Source organism: Bos mutus, chromosome 5 (genome assembly GCF_027580195.1).
Source record: "Bos mutus isolate GX-2022 chromosome 5, NWIPB_WYAK_1.1, whole genome shotgun sequence".
In the NCBI taxonomy this organism is placed as follows: Eukaryota; Metazoa; Chordata; class Mammalia; order Artiodactyla; family Bovidae; genus Bos; species Bos mutus.
Genome location: NC_091621.1, coordinates 63,631,066 through 63,650,415, shown reverse-complemented (window position 1 = coordinate 63,650,415; position 19,350 = coordinate 63,631,066). Strand labels below are relative to the sequence as shown.

Below are 19,350 nucleotides of genomic sequence, written 5' to 3'. Positions count from 1 at the left end.
CTTCTAACACCCTTTGCAAGATGCTGGCTGGCTTCTTTACTTGTTATCATGAATAAGAGCATGATTTTATAGATCTCTCTTTCAACACTGAATGCTCCCTATCCTTTTGCTGTCTACCAGCTGCCTTCTGTCTTCACTGTCAGCATTTTTTGATGAAAAATATTCGATGACAAACTGTGCCTAATATTGCATAGGATTTATATTCACTCAGGATTTGAAACAGGCCCCATTCTCACTGTTCAAATACTATGTCATCTCTGCTAATCCCGATTCTCTTCAAAACTGAACTTAAGCTGATCTAACATGCAAAACTCAGAAATGCATCCAGAGCCTACTCGTGACACCTACTCAGGAAAAGTCATGAAGAATCACAAGCAAATTCACCTATTGTACCTATTTATATGTTTTACTCCCTCATGCCAGGAAAATACAATATCTGCTTCTACAAATATTGTAAGTATATACCCTAAACACAATCAAATTTTCTACCATGCTGTAGTAGATATTGAGACTTTGTGTTAAATATTGCAAATACCATCCTATCCCAAAACTCAAGGGGCTCAGACGCTGGTGAGGAAAATAAATACATAAGTAGATAATCATGATATAATTCTAGAAATGCAACAAGAATACTGTAAAGTCCTCATTTTTTCCCCATTTCCAACATAAAGGACAGGAGTCTTTTTATATATCAAAGAAAATGTGGTCATGTTTTCATCATGCTCCTGGTGGCATATTTACCACAGAGATTGTTTATGCTTCCTTCCAAAAGCTATTCAAATGATAAAAAAGAAAGGGGTGAAGCGCATAAAACTGGGCAATGTGAAAGCACCTTAACAAGTCAGAAGTTGGGACACATTCTGCAGACAGAAAGCATTTTATAATAATTGATTAAGGCACCAAATCTGAGAAGACTATAATTGGAAGTACTTGAAGAAAATGCATTCCAGAGAGAAGAACCCTTTTCCCTAACTGGCCCCAGATATTTTAACAAATTGACCAAAGACTTTTGCCTGGAGAGCAATTGCGATGGAGTAATTTGTTAATGGAAAATTGCCCACTCACAACTAGTCCACTGACTCCAGTTTACACGGGAACATGCTGACTAATGTGGGGAAGGGTCTGGGAAGAGTTAGCACCAAAGAAGAAGCAGAACAGGGCACTCTGTACCTCAAAGGGTATTACAAAGAACAGGAGTCGGCCCTTTATTAGAAAGTAAGCAGGGTCCACTTTCACAGATGTGCCTTCCCCACCTGGATAATGGAGGTCATTGCTGGCCTACCTTGCCACTACCTGCCCAGGTATCTATAGGAGAAGGCTGCTCATCAGTACATTCCAACCAGGTACACTGAACCCCCAGTCAACCCCTCCATTCACAAGGGAGTTAACTGGTGAAAGACCGCCTTGTTTAGAAGAAATCCACACCAGTCGCTAACATTAGCCAGCACAAGGTTCAAGCACAGACATCCCGGCGTCAGAGCCCACACTCTTACCTAGCACCTATGTATTGGCCCAGTCTACCTAACTTAGTAACAGAACCTGCCCCTCACATCTATGTCATATTTCTACTTATTGGAGGGGATAGTTTAATAAGTCAGGCAAGTACTGAGTTGGTGAAACAGCTACCTCTACAAGTATTGAGAAGGTTAAAAAAAAAAAAAATCAAGGAAATGAAATTTGGAACCAGAGCATTACCACATGAACCAACCATTATTCCATGGAGTAATCCTTAGATCCAATCCTGGCTCTTTCTGACTCTCAGAACTTGTTAATTTCTGAAGCAGCAGGTTTCTAGAAGCCTCGTGGTGTGGGGGCTAATGGTCTTACAGCTGTATTAGAGTGGCTAGTGTTAGGAAATGGCAACCCACTCCAGTGTTCTTGCCTGGAGAATCCCAGGGATGGGGGAGCCTGGTGGGCTGCCATCTATGGGGTCGCACAGAGTCAGACATGACTGAAGCGACTTAGCAGCAGCAGCAGTGTGAGGAAAGGTGGTTCCTATATGTGTACTATGTGGAAGTTGAAAGTGAAAGTGAAAGTGAAGTTGCTCGGTCCAGTAGCAGCTGCCCTTTTATTTAACATTTGATAAAATCTGAAATATACATTTAGATCCTACTCCAGAGAAAGGTGAACACCTTCACCAAGAAACAGAAAATAAATTTGTTTCATTTCTTTCTGAATCTAATTGTTACTGTGGGAGCAGAGAGTGGTAAGGTAGAGAGGTAGACAGATAAAGTGAACCATATTTCAGGATCTGGTCTTCAAAGTGATAGAAAATGATTTTGAAAGTTATCTTTTGATATAATTAACACTAACCAATTCACAAGAGACTAATGTTAAGTTAGAATCCCAATATTTGTTTAAGGACTAGGCATCTAGGGATCTCTTGTACATTCTTTCCTAGCTGGAAAATCTACATGCAAATAATACTGTGTTAACTTTCATGTATCAGAGCAGGAGATGCTCCTTGCATCTAGCTCTGTAATAGGAATATATTTGCTACGGGGACAAGATGATGGTGATGATGATGATGTTAATGATGATGATGTTACCGATGATAGTTACCACTATCATCATCATAAACATTGCATTAAATCAATTATAACTATCAATGAGTGCCTGCTATATATTTATTCACATATTATCTAATTTCATAATGACTATGAGTTGTATATTATCATATTATTTCTTAACAAGTTAGGAAACACTGGCTTTTTTTTAATTTTTAAATTAATTTATTTATTTTAATTTGAGGCTAATTACTTTACAATATTGTGGTGGTTTTTGCCATACATTGACATGAATCAGCCACAGGTGTACATGTGTCCCCATCCCAAACCCCATCCCACCCCCCTCTCCATCCCATCCCTCTGGGTTGTCCCAGTGCTCCAGCTTTGAGTGCCCTGTTTCATGCATCAAACTTGGACTGGCCATCTATTTCACATATGACAATATACATGTTTCAATGCTATTCTCTCAAATCATCCCACCCTTGCCTTCTCCCACAGAGTCCAAAAGTCCGTTTTTTTATCTGTGTCTCTTTTGCTGTCATATAGGGCTGTCATTACCATCTTTCTAAATTCCATATATAGGTATTAATATACTGTATTGGTGTTTTTCTTTCTGACTTACTTCACTCTGTATAATAAGCTCCAGTTTCAACCACCTCATTAGAAATGATTCAAATGCATTCTTTTTAATAGCTGAGTAATATGCCATCATGTATGTGTACCACAACTTTCTTATCCATTCATCTGCTGACAGACATCTAGGTTGCTTCTGTGTCCTGGCTATTATAAACAGTGCTGCAATGAACATTGGGGTACACATGTCTCTTTCAATTCTGGTTTCCTCAGTGTGTATGCCCAGCAGTGGGATTGCTGGGTCATATGGCAGTTCTATTTCCAGTTTTTAATCTCCACACTGTTCTCCATAGTGGCTGTACTAGTTTGCATTCCCACCAACAGTATAAGAGGGTTCCCTTTTCTCTAAACCTTCTGCAGCATTTATTGTTTGTAGACTTTTTGATAGCAGCCATTCTGATTGGCATGAGATGGTACGTCATTATGGTTTTGATTTGCATTTCTCTGATAATGAGTGATGGTGAGCATCTTTTCATGTGTTTGTTAGCCATCTGTTTGTCTTCTTTGGAAAATGTCTGTTTAGTTCTTTGCCCCATTTTTTGATTGGGTCATTTATTTTTCTGGTATTGAGCTGAATGAGCTGTTTGTATATTTTTGAGATTAATTATTTGTCAGTTGCTTCGTTTGCTATTATTTTCTCCCATTCTAAAGGCTGTCTTTTCACCTTGCTTATAGTTTCCTTCATTGTGCAAAAGCTTTTAAGTTTAATTAGGTCTCATTTGTTTATTTTTGTTTTTATTTCCATTACTCTGGGAGGTGGGTCATAGAGGATCTTGCTGTTGATTTATGCCAGAGAGTGTTTTGCCTATGTTTTCCTCTATGAGTTTTCTGGTCTTACAGTTAGGTCTTTAATCCATTTTGAGTTTATTTTTGTGTATGGTGTTAGAAAGTGTTCTAGTTTCATTCTTTTACAAGTGGTTGACCAGTTTTCCCAGCACCACTTGTTAAAGAGACTGTCTTTTCTCCATTGTATATTCTTGCCTCCTTTGTCAAAGAGGGGGTGTCCATAGGTGTGTGGATCTATCTCTGGGCTTCCTATTTTGTTTCACTGATATAATTCTGTCTTTGTGCCAGTACTATACTCTCTTGATGACTGTAGATTTGTAGTATAGTCTGAAGTCAGGCAGATTGATTTCTCCTGTTCCATTCTTCTTTCTCAAGATTGCTTTGGCTATTCGAGGTTTTTTGTATTTCCATACAAATTGTGAAATTATTTGTTCTAGTTCTGTGAAAAAATACCATTGGTAGCTTGATAGGGATTACACTGAATCTATAGATTGCTTTAAGTATAATCATTTTCACTATATCAATTCTTTTGATCCATGAACATGGTATATCTCTTCATCTATTTGCATTATCTTTGATTTCTTTCATCAGTGTTTTAGTTTTCTATATATAGGTCTTTTGTTTCTTTAGGTAGATTTATTCCAAGTATTTTATTCTTTACGTCACAATGGTGTATGGGATTGTTTCCTTAATTTCTCTTTCTGTTTTCTCATTGTTACTGTATAGGAATGCAAAGGATTTCTTTGTATTAATTTTATGTCCTGCAATTTTACTATATTCATTGATTAGCTCTAGTAATTTTCTGGTGGTGACTTTAGGGTTTTCTATGTAGAGAATAATGTCATCTAAAAACAGAGAATTTTACTTCTTTTCCAATCTGGATTCCTTTTATTTTTTTCTCTTCTCTGATTTGTGTGGCTAAAATTCCAAAACAATGTTGAATAGTAGTGGTAAGTGGGCACCCTTGTCTTGTTCCTGACTTTAGGGGAAGAGTTTTCAATTTTTCACCATTGAGGATAGTGTTTGCTGTGGATTTATCATATATGGCTTTTATTATGTTGAGGTATGTTCCTTCTATGCCTGCTTTTTGGAGAGTTTTTATCATAAATGGGTGTTGAATTTTGTCAAAGGCTTTCTCTGCATCTATTAAGATAATCGTATGGTTTTTATCCTTCAGTTTGTTAATGTGATGTATCACATTGACTGACTTGAAAATATTGAAGAAAGCTTGCATCCATAGGATAAAGCCCACTTGCTCAGGATACATGATCTTTTTAATACATATTCAGTTCAGTTCAGTCACTCAGTCATGCCCAACTCTTGGTAACCCCATGAATCGCAGCACGCCAGGCTTCCCTGTCCATCACCAACTCCCAGAGTTCACTCAAACTCATGTCCATCGAGTCGGTGATGCCATCCAGCCATCTCATCCTCTGTCATCCCCTTCTCCTCCTGCCCTCAATCCCTCCAAACATCAGGGTCTTTTCCAATGAGTCAATTCTTCACATGAGATGGCCAACGTACTGGAGTTTCAGCTTTAGCATCAGTCCTTCCAATGAACACCCAGGACTGATCTCCTTTAGGATGGACTGGTTGGATCTCCTTGCAGTCCAAGGGACTCTCAAGAGTCTTCTCTAACACCACAGTTCAAAAGTATGAATTCTTCGGCACTCAGCTTTCTTCACAGTCCAACTCTCACATCCATACAAGACCACTGGAAAAACTATGGTTTTGACTAGATGGACCTTTGTTGGCAAAGTAATATCTCCACTTTTTAATATGCTATCTAGGTTGGTCATAACTTTTCTTCCAAGGAGTAAGCATCTTTTAATTTCATGGCTGCAATCACTATCTGCAGTGATTCTGGAGCCCAGAAAAATAAAGTCTGACACTGTTTCCACTGTTTCCCCATTTATTTCCTAGGAAGTGATGGGACCAGATGCCATGATCTTCGTTTTCTGAATGTTGAGCTTTAAGCCAACTTTTTCACTCTCCTCTTTCACTTTCATCAAGAGGCTTTTTCGTTCCTCTTCACTTTCTGCCATAAGTGTGGTGACATCTGCATATCTGAGCTTATTGATCTTTCTCCTGGCAATCTTGATTCCAGCTTGTGCTTCTTCCAGCCCAGCGTTTCTCATGATGTACTCTGCACATAAGTTAAATAAGCAGGGTGACAATATACAGCCTTGATGTACTCTTTTTCCTATTTGGAACCAGTCTGTTGTTCCATGTCCATTTTAACTATTGCTTCCTGACCTGCATATAGATTTCTCAAGAGGCAGATCAGGTGGTCTGGTATTCCCATCTCTCAGAATTTTCCACAGTTTATTGTGATTCACACAGTCAAAGGCTTTGGCATAATCAATAAAGCAGAAATAGATGTTTTTCTGGAACTTTCTTGCTTTTTCAATGAACCAATGGATGTTGGCAATTTGATCTCTGATTCCTTTGCCTTTTCTAAAACCCGCTTGAATATCTGGAAGTTCACGGTTCACATATTGCTGAAGCCTGGCTTGGAGAATTTTGAGCATTACTTTACTAGCGTGTGAGATGAGTGCAGTTGTGTGGTAATTTGAGCATTCTTTGGCATTGGCTTTCTTTGGGATTGGAATGAAAACTGGCCTTTTCCAGTCCTGTGGCCACTGCTGAGTTTTGCAAAATTGCTGGCATATTGAGTGCAGCACTTTCAAAGCATCATCTTTCAGGATTGAAATAGCTCAGCTGGAATTCCATCACCTCCACTAGCTTTGTTCATAGTGATGCTTTCTAAGGCCCACTTGACTTCACATTCCAGGATGTCTGGCTCTAGGTGAGTGATCACACCATCGTGATTATCTGGGTCGTGAAGCTCTTTTTTGTACAGTTGTCCTGTGTATTCTTGCTACCTCTTCTTAATATCTTCTGCTTCTCTTAGGTCCATACGATTTCTGTCCTTTATCAAGCCCATCTTTGCATGAAATATTCCCTTGGTATCTCTAATTTTCTTGAAGAGAGCTCTAGTCTTTCCCATTCTGTTGCTTTCCTCTATTTCTTTGCATTGATCTCTGAGGAAGGCTTTCTTATCTCTCGTTGCTATTCTTAGGAACTCTGCATTCAGATGCTTATATCTTTCCTTTTCTCCTTTGCTTTTCACTTCTCTTCTTTTCACAGCTATTTGTAAGGATATGTCTAATCTTTTTAAGATCTTTTTAGTATGATATAATTAATATGTTTTTTATATGAGGATTTTTGTATCTATGTTCATCAGTGATATTGGCCTGTAGTTTTCTTTTTTTGTGGCATCTTTGTCTGGTTTTTGTGAAACACTGGCTTAGAATGCTCTTATGTTTATAGCTAAGACAAAAGTCAGAACTGAGATCCCTCTCAGGCTGGCCATCCACAAGCTCATGTGTGCTCACAAGCTCCTTCTTTAACTACACTACTTACCTTGTAGGCTTCCCTGAAAGCTCAGATGGTAAAGAATCTGCCTCTGATGTGGGAGACCTGGGTTCGATTCTTGGGTTAGGTCTCCTTGCCCCTTAATGGATTTTATCATTTTTACACCCTAATTCCTACATTTTGATTTATTTTTCCTTTATGTTATTATTTTCACCTGTGTAGCTTGAAGGTTTCTAATAGAGCTATATTTTGCCTGTTCTTTCTACTTCTAGCCTTGAATATTATGTGATTTGAAGTTGTTGGTATAAAAACCCTCATATTTCACTTCAATTTTATAATTTTACTCCATTAATTTTAGTGGTGCTTTGCTAGTATTCATCCTTTTTCTTTCTTTGTTTGGCACAAAGCTTTCACACAGTCTTTTGGTTTGAGTTTGGGTTTTGTTTTTTTTGTTTTTGTTTTTTTTGGTTGCTATTTTTTCTCACTGATTTGGTCTTTGATTTCAAAAGTCCCCAGGTGATGTCCAAAAATAAAATCTCTGGTAAACAAGTGAAATGACATTAAGTCATAGCTCCTATTCGATTCTCTATTTCACCTTCTATAATACAGGGTGACTTTTAGTTGATTGAAATCAGCACTCATATTTTATTCATGCTATTAGTATACTTGTACCTTGGTAAAAGTGTTAGTTTATCTGTAATATGACATTCAGTGACGACTCTGTAACAGTGTGCCCTCATTCTAAAATATCTTCTTAGTTGGATATTAATTGAGATTCAGCTATTGCTATTACCTATTTTAAGGAAAAGCAGTTGCATATTAATGGCATGAATGAAAAAAAAAGTTTGGCTACATATCAACATTTTCTCCCAACAAGTGCATCATAGTTTATAACCAGGTGTTTAAATAAACCTGAGGTTCTAAACATCAATGTTCTTGAGCTACACAATGGGGCAAGTTGTAAATCTTCCCTGCATCTGTTGCTTCACAGTAAGGTAGAGATACTTTCTAATTGAGAATATCAGAAAATTGTTGTAATATGGCATTCTGAGATTAAGTCATCCCACACCTTTCAAAGAGGAAGATGGGCACATTCAGGACAAGTACTTTAGATCACTTTTCAGTTTTCTTCCATCATGTCATAATATCAAGTTATTCATATGCTTGGGGAAAAACCTAAAGAGATAAGACAGAATGACTTTATGTCAAGAAAATTATAGTGCCTATAATTACTAAATCTACAATGAAAAAGCAATTTGACTCTACATATTGCTGTCAGTAAGCCAGAATGCCTGATTATGCAAATGAGAGGATATTTGCAGGTCGTGTTTCTCAACATCAAACTATTACACTGAATTCTTCCTTTGAAGATCTAAGTTACAAACTGTGATATATTCATCTGTCCTGTTAGTGAACTATTCAAATGGAAATGGCATTGAGTCCAATTGCTGGCTAAATGAAGGTTAAAAAAAACTATCAATAACAGTTTTTATCAAAGTCATATTTTTCACAGTGATCCTGAAATGTGAGAGGAGGAGAAGCAAAAGAAAAGGAACCCATTAAGGAACTGGCATGCTGCAGTTCATGGGGCTGCAGAGAGTCGGACATGACTTGGCGACTGAACAACAAAGAAATGCTTGAAGAGTGTGCCACGTAATAGATATGTTAGGGTACCTACCTTTCAAATATGCTTTCCAAGTGTTTGGTTCCCCCTGATTTACTGCTATAATATTCCAAGTGAATCAACAGTTGTACAATGTCCCCAAACTCACACACTTTGATTAGTGATGGACATATTAGAACATAGATCATTCAAGTTGAATAAAATGTACAAAATTAGATTACCTAAACCTTTAAAATCTTCTAAATTAGAACCAATGACAAAGCCAAAATTTTCTGGTACTTCAAATCAATTCAGTTTGTATTTATCTAGCACTTTAGGATGCAGGACTATGATCTTTGCCATAATTCATGGCATGTAGAGAAAGAGTCTCTTCTGATTAGGAGAAAATGTAATAAGTGTCTCCTAGACTAAGAATCAAAAACTAGAGGTCAGATACACACACAGTAAAGAATATGAGGAAGCAGCCTTAGCATGGCATAGTAGAAAATAAGCCTATGGAAGATATTTCATTTTTGTTATTGTGGAGATCACGTTAGAAAGTATTTGTAATTGCTAGCTTTTGACTCTGAGTGTGCATGCATGTGTGCTCAGCTGTGTCCAACTCCTTGTGATCCCATGGACTATAGCGTTCCAGGCTCCTCTGACCATGGAATTTTCCTGGCAAGAATACTGCAGTGAGTTGCCATTTCCTTCTCCAGGGGATCTTGCCGACCCAGGGATTGAAGCTTTGTCTCTTGTGTCTCCTACTTTGGCAGGTAGATTCTTTACCACTGGTAACACCTAGGATTGTAGGCAACACCAAACACAACACAAAATGGATTAAATTATAAAGGAACTATACTATCTCTCATTGCAAGAAGTTCCAAGGTATGGTGGTTGTAGGGTTAAATAGTACAGCAGCTCAGCCTATCCTGAGCACCATGATTCCTCCCTGCTTTCAGCTCCTTTACCCCTAAAGCATCTGTCTTCTCCTTTACTAGAGTCTCTCATGATCACAACATGGTTACAAGCAGTTCTAGCTGCCACACGCAAATATAACACCAACCAATGAAAGATAAATTACTTCCTGTGCATATATTTTTAGGCGTTAGAAAAACTTTCCCAGACATCACCCAGTAGATTTCCAAGTCCCATTAGACTTCCTCTTATACCACAAAGGCCCAGACTGGATCACTTGCCATTGTACTAACCATCCATTGGGAAGAAGTATGGGATGACCATGACTGACACAGAGACAGTAAGATTTACCCATGAGCAGGGGATTAGGGGTAGTAGTTACCTGGAAAAAATAAAAAATATGGCTTATCCAAAATAAGAAGGAAGGAATAACTGTTAGATAAGCAGCTAACCCATGATCTTGTTTATTATTATTTGGTAAGTTGCGTGTATTGTTCATTCAAGTCTCAGATCCCCAAATGAATTCATTAGCACACTAATAGAGGTTGAATTCAGGAAGAATAAGCCAAATCACTTTTTAAGACTTCGTATCCGATATATTTAGTATATAAACTTAGCCTTCAGGACCAACTACACAGATATTTAAATCCCAGTGTGGTTTTCTACCTGGTGTATCCTCTCAGTTCAGTCTTTCATAATCACTTCTCAGTTCAGTTCAGTCAATCAGTCATGTCCGACTCTTTGCGACCCCATGAATCGCAGCACGCCAGGCCTCCCTGTCCATCACCAACTCCCGAAGTTCACTCAGACTCACGTCCATCGAGTCAGTGATGCCATCCAGCCATCTCATCCTCTGTCGTCCCCTTCTCCTCCTGCCCCCAATCCCTCCCAGCATCAGAGTCTTTTCCAATGAGTCAACTCTTCGCATGAGGTGAGCATATATCACATTGGATTTAAACCATCTATATGTATCCAGATGCATAGGGATGCATACAGATGGTGAACGAACTTCTTAAAATATCTAGAGCACCCAGTATCATGCCAGACACACTCTAGGTGCACAATTATTCATTCAACATGTATTTATTTATTAGTGAGGCAAAATTCCATGGGCCCTGTTGCAATTCAAAGCCTCATTCCAACACTTACTAGCTATGCAAGCTTTGGTAAAGTTTCTTGTCTATAAAAGACATACTATGGCCTGACTCATAGGGTTTAGTTAGTGAGCATTAAATGAGCTATGTTTCAAGCTATTAAAAAATGTCTGCTAATAGTACAGGCTTATTAAGTGTTAGGTATTTTCTTTATTAATATACTGTTTTTAACTGGATACTGCAGCAATTTCCATCGTATTTAACACAATCTGAATTGTGGGTAGATGAATTTTAAAGTTTTCCTTTCCTGTGTAACAAAACTATGACAATTTGCACACTGTTTGATCAAAGAGGGCTTTGAGTCACAAGCTTACATTTTATTTCAAGTGCTGCAGCTCAGAAACAGCAAGAGTTCAGAGCAAGATTTTAGCAAGGCAATGGAGAATGGGAATTCCAAATGATTATTCTGTTACTGCTACAGAAAACATTTTGAGAGTCAGTTGGCTTGATCCAGTTAACCTGTGTCTGTTCCAAAAATGCCAAAAGCATCGAGTTTTATCTTATTGTATACAGGAGATGTGGTTCCCAGCTGGCTCTGTGGTAAAGAATCTGCCTGCAGTGTAGGAGACACGGGTTTATCCCTGAGTCAGGAAGATCCCCTGGAAATGGCAACCCACTCCACTATTCTTGCCTGAGAAATCCCATGGACAGAGGAGCCTGGTGGGCTACAGTCCACGGGGTCACAAAAGAGTCAGACACAACTTAGTGACTAAACAACAACACAAGAGGTAATTTCAATTAATATTGTACACAAAAACACTGTTAATGAAAATTATGCCAGATTAATCCGTGCAAAATTGCCTTTCCATCTCTAGGCTTTCATGTCTTTTTTAATCAAAAAATTAAAAAGGGAGACTTTAACTCTCATTTTTAAACACTACAAAATGCACTTGAAGTCTTTATGATGCATCTGAAATAGCTCTCTTGCTGTCTTTTCTTGATCATGACCCTGTCATTCTTACCAAAATCTTGGGAGGCCTTTTAAAGCTATAAAAGTTCTCCATTATTGAGTGATGCTTTGAAAATAAATTATAGTTTTTGAAACTTCATTAGTAGAGAAATGGGTGTACATATGTGGATTACTAGGAAAAAAAATGTTAAATTTGTGAATTTATTATTAAATGCTTTAGAAACTTCTCTGATATCCCAATTTCCAAGATTTCTTTCCCTATTATAGGTGGGAAATTTTCAATTTGTATAAAAATTCTTGATTTTCTGTATCATTACCACAGTAATTCAGTACTTGGGTTTTGAGTTGGATATGTATTGTTTCCATTTTTTATTCTCTATATTATAAATCTAAGGGGGGAAATAATGTCACAGTGAATATGGTTTTCATTTGGCTCAGGGATTCGTTTTTCTTTTAGCTAGTTCTGAAATTTGTGTTGACTATAGTTATTAAATATAATTGTGATTTATCTTCTGGGAATGAATAACTCGGTTTGCTTAAAATTTTATACAGTTTATTACTTTGTAATATATTATTTGTAAACAATGCTTATGCTTTCTCTTATTCTTTAGGAAATGTCTATTTCATGTACTCTAAGAAACCATTAATTATAAGATGCAGCAATATTTCATAGACCAATAACAAAAAGTACTGCAAACTATGTCAAGAAATGGTTTCATATGACTTGAATTTTTATTTTGTACTTTTTGAATGATCATTGACTTAGACAGATTTTATTTTGTGTCATTTTCATGTATTCAGATAAGGAAAATAAAAGCAAAAGAGATTGGTTAATAAATTACAAAGATTTCTAAATCTGTTCTCAGCTCAGAGCTGATGATACCCATCTTTTTCTTGCACACCATTTTCCTTCGTGCCATCAAGAGTGTTTGATAAAGCATTTCTTTAAACATTGTTCCATTAGAGCTTCTAAAATCTTCCTAACTGTTTGACTCTCATTCTGCTAGTTTGAGTGTATGAGCTTTCAACAGAAAGCTTCAGACCACCGCCAGGATTCAGATCTCTTCCTCAAATGGCCCTTAAATGATTTGTTACTGGAACATCAATGAAGTAAGAAGACAGTTGGGTGTGCACAGGCCTGGCTGACAGTGATAGTGAGATGCCATCGATTATAAGGAAAATAAATCCTCATTTCACAGATGTAAAAACGTGGAGAAAAATGTATTGTGGGAAAAAAAATGTATTCACAGTTGAATGTTTTAATCACTGCACTACCAGTGCATCTCCCAGGCACCTTGATAAACGTGCACAATAGGGGCGCCATGTCTCAGCGTCGTCGGTGCCTTCACTCCTCCACACACATCCAGTTAGGAATGTAGAGCGGACCGAGTGACAGAATTCAGCACCTCTGGCTATAAATCCAGATACTCCAGAAACAACTCAGCCTAGTGAACCCACATAGCAGATTTTACTTCTCATTATGCTTTCTTGATTAATAAGGTACAGGTACTCAGATTACAATCAATATTAGTTTTTGCAAGATACTATGTAGTGAAACTCAGAAAGAACTGAAAACCAAGCCAAAGCAAGCAGGACAGCCAGAGGGCAGGACTGCACAGTGGTCACAGACGTGAGCCCTGGGATCAGTTGCCTTTGGAACCCTGACTCTTATTAACTCTGGGGCGGCGCGCATGCTGCTTCTCTTCTCTGTGCTTCACTTTCTTTAGGGTATCTCATAGCTTCAATTCCTGAAGGAGAGAATCTTATTGGCCTCACTCAGCTTTTCATGCTGAAGAGTGTCATTGGCCTCAGGCCAGCATCTAAGTGAGGTGTTCTTGAATTAGATATTCATTCTTCCTTAAACTTGCTGCATCCATGGGGTGATGGTGTAATCAACATAGATCCTTTTACACCATTAGAGTCTGTGAGCAGGAAGTTCCCGTGGAAAGGGGCTACAGATGGGCAAGCACTGGGATTCACATATTAAGGACATCTCAGTATTCAGTGTTCTTGCCTGGAGAATCCCAGGGACAGAGGAACCTGGTGGGCTGCCGTCTATGAGGTTACACAGGGTCAGACACGACCGAAGTGACTTAGCAGCAGCAGCAGCAGGATTTATGGGACTGAGGAGGAATGTTGACTCTTTTTTCAAAGTAAAGCTAACCAGGTGCATTTGTATACAATTTGCAGACACCTATGAGAGATACTGGCTGAGAACCACACTCTTAAGCAGGATTCTTCCTGCACCTCTTAGGAGACTGCTGTGATGAAACAAATAGGTAAAATCTGGACATACCTAGATATATTTTGAATCAATATTTTGAAGAAAAATGGCCCACGACCCTGTATGTTTTATGGTTTCATGAAGATAGGCTGCATGGTATGCTTCCATTTACTCTGCTGCTGCTGAGTCACTTCAGTCGTGTCCGACTCTGTGCGACCCCATAGACGGCAGCCCACCAGGCTCCCCCATCCCTGGGATTCTCCAGGCAAGAACACTGGAGTGGGTTGCCATTTCCTTCTCCAGTGCATGAAAGTGAAAAGTGAAAGTGAAGTCGCTCAGTTGTGTCAGACTCTTCACGACCCCATGGACTGCAGCCTACCAGGCTCCTCCACCCATGGGATTCTCCAGGCAAGAGTACTGGAGTGGGATGCCATTGCCTTCTCCTCCATTTGCTCTAAGTTCTGATAAACAACGTTTTCTCTCTTGCCATTTTATTGGCATTGTCGCCAGAAGTCCCCTTTCTCCTGCCATGACAGGGATCATACAATCTCTGGCTGTCCTCTTACTTCCTGCAAGGGAAAGTATATAAAGAGAGAGACAGTACACCTGAAGCCTCGCATTCAAACATTTGCAAACTTGTAGAGGGTTTTGATCATGCTGCAAGAGTTCACTTACTGCCTAAGGATCCTTGGGTTGGGAAAGAATTTAAATGAAGCTTTTGACAGTGGTTCATTTTTTTTTCCCCAAAATCTTTCAGAGTGGGTATCATAAGTTGGATTCCCTGGAAAGCTGCCCTGAGTCAGAGGTAGCTTACTAGGGAATGCTTTCCATGTTAAGAGAGTGGTGGAAGCAGGCTTAGGCAAGGAGCGTTGCTGAAACTGACATGCAGTTACCACAGCTTTTAGCTGATCCCAGAGGGTACTTCAGAGATGAACCAAATTAAGACAGGGGGACAGACCTTTCCACTGGCATCCCAGGCACTGGATGTGGGCTGTCCCCGGGGAAGTGGGTTTAAGCCTTGGCAAAGCAGTTCCCTTTAGCCAAAGGCATTTCTTTAGGAGAGATTTCTCAGCTGTGAGTTGTCGGCAAGAGCCCTCCGTGAAGCTGAAGACCTCATTCTGAAGTGGGGGGAAGGACACACAGGGCATCTTCTTAGGATTTTCACCTACACTTACAGGAAGTCAAAGAACATTCTGATGGAATAAAATCACTACATGTTGCCCTCCACCTCAAAAATACATACTAATACATTCTGTGGTATCTCCTGGGTTCTGTAATAGTTTCTGCAAGAATTACTTTCAGTTTGGAGCATTTCTACATTCAAAGACTTTTCTTAGTAATAATGTACTTTTCAATATTTTTTGACCTTCTTCTCCTGTTTGCCCTTTAATTTTGCATGCTATTATGATAAAATGCAATACTTAAACACAGATAGAAATAGTTCTTTCAACAAAAAAATCATTATGTTGATGCAGGTTGGTAGACTATCTCACTGTATAAGCTGAGAAATCCATATCAATTTGTAGACCCAGAGATAGACATAATTAAAGTCCTACTAAGTAGAATAAATATAAGGAACAGAGGGAAGTTGTCATGGCAACCAAAAATCCTGATTTTCCTCATTTTATACCACAAATGTATCAGCCTTCATGATACCTTAAAAATATTTCTACATTCTATTTTACCCAGTCACCATTTTGCATATTATATTTGCTAAACATGTAGCTGAATCCTTCTTTCTAGCAGTTTAGCTTTTTCTATTACATCGTAAAGGATTTTTTTGAAAATCTGATGTTAGGAAATAAATCTCTTTTTGCAAGGTACAGTTTCCTCAAGAGCAAAACAGTTTTAAAGCTTTTCTCCCTATGCATAATTTAAAACAATTTAGGCTTACAATATGTTGAAAATGTAAACATACATTAAAAAAAGTGAATATACTACCACAATGTTGATATTTTTAAGTATATCTTTCCAACCTTTTTTTACAAAAAAATCTTATCCAGAGAAATTGGACATACTTTATATAATGTTTGGGAGAAGGCAATGGCACCCCACTCCAGTACTCTTGCCTGGAAAATCCCATGGATGGAGGAGCCTGGTAGGCTGCAGTCCATGGGGTCCCTAAGAGTCGGCAAGACTGAGCAACTTCACTTTCACATTTTCATCTAATACTGTAATATATTTCCAGATTTGTAAACATTTACCTTTAATTTTAATAACATTATTTTATGGATTATCATAATTTTAATGTCTCTGTTAGGTAATTTCTGGTCTTAAAATACTACAAATGAGTTACTATAAACATCCTTATATTAATTCTTTATTGTGAATTTCTAGAAAAAATAAATGAGTGCTTCTATAGGCTATGTTCTCTTACTTTGGCCTCTGTAAAGTATTTTCCTAAACTATGGCCTTTTACCCATTGTCAAGATTTTTGTATACTCACCTTCACATCTATATTTATCCATGTTTACAATGAATATATATTAACTTTCAGTTCTTTGACTATTTGTGAAATTAAGCTCTGTTTTTTTTTCCCCCCAGGGACAATATGTATATATTTTATAATTGCTTGCTTGTGACCTTCAGCTTTATTCTGGGGGAGAATTTATTTTTCTATTCAATAATATTTCTCTTGGCACACTCCAAGATGTTAAATTCCACTTTAACAAACTCAGTAACTATAACTCTAAAATTAATCAATCTCTTTTCTGTTAGTAAGGTGACTTGTGTTTTCTATTCACTGGTAAACTTGAAAATAGAAATGCAAAATTTTTTCCAACTCAAAAGAAAATCATAAAATACCTTTCCGGTAGTGATTTAATTGCTTAATAACACTTAAATGTTATTATTGAAGAAGATTAGTGGAAGGAACCTTGGATCAGGCTAAATCTGTGTAGAACAAGTCACTTAATCTCTTCACAATCCTTTTTTTTTCCCCTATAAAATAAGACCAAGTTACTTTTCAGAGTTTCAGGAAGAAATTGAGGATATTATACTTAAAAATCAATGCCAGCATTTTGGCACATAGTAAATTCTTAATAAATGGCATCTTCAGTTTTTATTAGCCTTGTTTAGTATTATTGTATCTTAACAGGTCCCTTACTATAGTAATTTTCCAAACAGTTATGAAACCAATAGTGGTTTGTGAAGCTAATAAGCATAATTAGAATTTACTAAAATAGAACAGAATAGAATGGAACATATCAGAATTTTTCACACATAGCAAGGACAAGTTTCCCAATGCGAAATGTGTTCCAAATATAACATCGAGTGGAAGAGCGTGTATACTGGAGCACAATACACAACGTACTACTTACTAAGGGCTATGGTCCAAAGCTCTTTCAAAAAGCAATTTTACTAGATTTTAGTCTTATAGTATACATATCTCTGATACTAGCAGCTAGGACACCTAGGTACAAATCTCAACCCCACTAATTACTACTATCCATTAACCAACTGGTCGTAGTCTCCTCACCTGTAAAATGGGTGCTAATTACACTTATCTCATGGGAGTAGTGTGCTGCTGCTGCTGCTAAGTCGCTTCAGTCGTGTCCGACTCTGTGCGACCCCAGAGACGGCAGCCCACCAGGCTCCCCGTCCCTGGGATTCTCCAGGCCAGAACACTGGAGTGGGTTGCCATTTCCTTCTCCAATGCATGAAAGTGAAAAGTGAAAGTGAAGTCGCTCAGTCATTCCCGACTCTTAGCGATCCCATGGACTGCAGCCTACCAGGCTCCTCTGTCCATGGATTTTCCAGGCAAGAGTACTGGAGTGGGGTGCCATTGCCTTCTCCATGGGAGTAGTGTAGGAACTCTGATTTCCTATATCTAAACCACTTATCAAATCCTCAGTAATTGTTGGCTTTTTTTTTTTTTATCAAGAGTTGAGTAGAACATAAATTTTTTTTTCTGAATAAACAAACAAGGCCACATGCACCAAAGTATATGAGAATATGAAGTCATCACAGTAGTCAGGAGTGAATAACTGGCTACTTTTTACATCAGCAAAATGATGCTTCTTCATAAGCATCTTATTTCCATAAATATGGATTTTCAAGAGCAACGTAACTATCTTAGTTTTGTTATTTACAGACAATATCTCTCAGAATATAAAATAATAAAAATAAATTCAGTAATTAGTCTTTGTTAGTGTATAAGATCCTTAACTGCCCATTTTATCTTTATAACTTGCAAAAGACTTTTTTAATTTCTCATGGTATACTTTAACTAAAAAGAAATATTGCCTGTATATTTCTTGCATAATCTTTTCTTGATTTTTTTTTAATCAGAAAAAGTTGGGATAATATCATTGGTTACTAATTTACAAGTTTATAAATATTACCTTTTGTAACAAAACACCTTCCAGGTATACCTTATGTCTGAAAAGGATCTTTTTTGCAAATTACAGAAACATTCATTTACTTCCTTAGCAGCAATAGCAAAAAATACTGAATAAACTTTCAGGTCATTTTGTACATGTTGACTCTCTTTAACATGCATTATTTTTCCTATTGTCTTTTGGACCATTCAACTTACATATAGAAATGTTTTACATTCCAGAATAAACTGGGGAAATATGAAAATATTTAGTAATCCAAGAGAAAGAATCCAAGTATCTGTGTGCACAAAAGCTGTGAACTAGTGTGTAGCCAGTTAGAGGGATCAGCTGAACATCAGGCTCATCCCAGGAATGACATTCCACTTTCAGAACATGACAGAAATTGAGCTGAAACAGATACTATACCTTTAATTTAATGATGACACTGTTGTACTTCGTTATTTTATTTAGCACAATCATTTCCTTTAAATCCCACAATAAACCATAATTCCTCAAATATCCTCAACTACCCTATGGAGACAAGTAATGATGCATATCACATCTGGTGATTCTCACACTAGAGGAACAAATCCATTTTTTAATACATACAAATATTTCATGCATATGTGTGCATTTGTGTGTGTATGTAATTGAAGTCTTGCTGAGTCACATGAAATGTGAAAGCTAAGGTATCATCAGTATCAACAGTTTCATCTAGGTAAACATTTAAAGTAATCGAATAAATTTAATAAAATAGTTCAATAATATAATCAAGCCAAATAAACTAAAATAATTAGACAAGTCATATTTTATCATCAGTGCTTTGATAAATATAGTCAATCATGTCACATTTATAGTGGTTTCAAAAATTCACCCAGCAAGACAGGTGAATTACTGGTCACAGTATTATCTATGGTA

The 19,350-nt window shown here is 37.6% G+C and overlaps 1 protein-coding gene across 1 annotated transcript in view; it reads left to right on the top strand.

Annotated features, from left to right (window-relative positions):
- The window catches only part of SYT1 (synaptotagmin 1), a 624,258-nt gene that overhangs the window by 376,694 nt on the left and 228,214 nt on the right, over window positions 1–19,350 (top strand). The gene's annotated exons all lie outside the window — the stretch shown is intronic.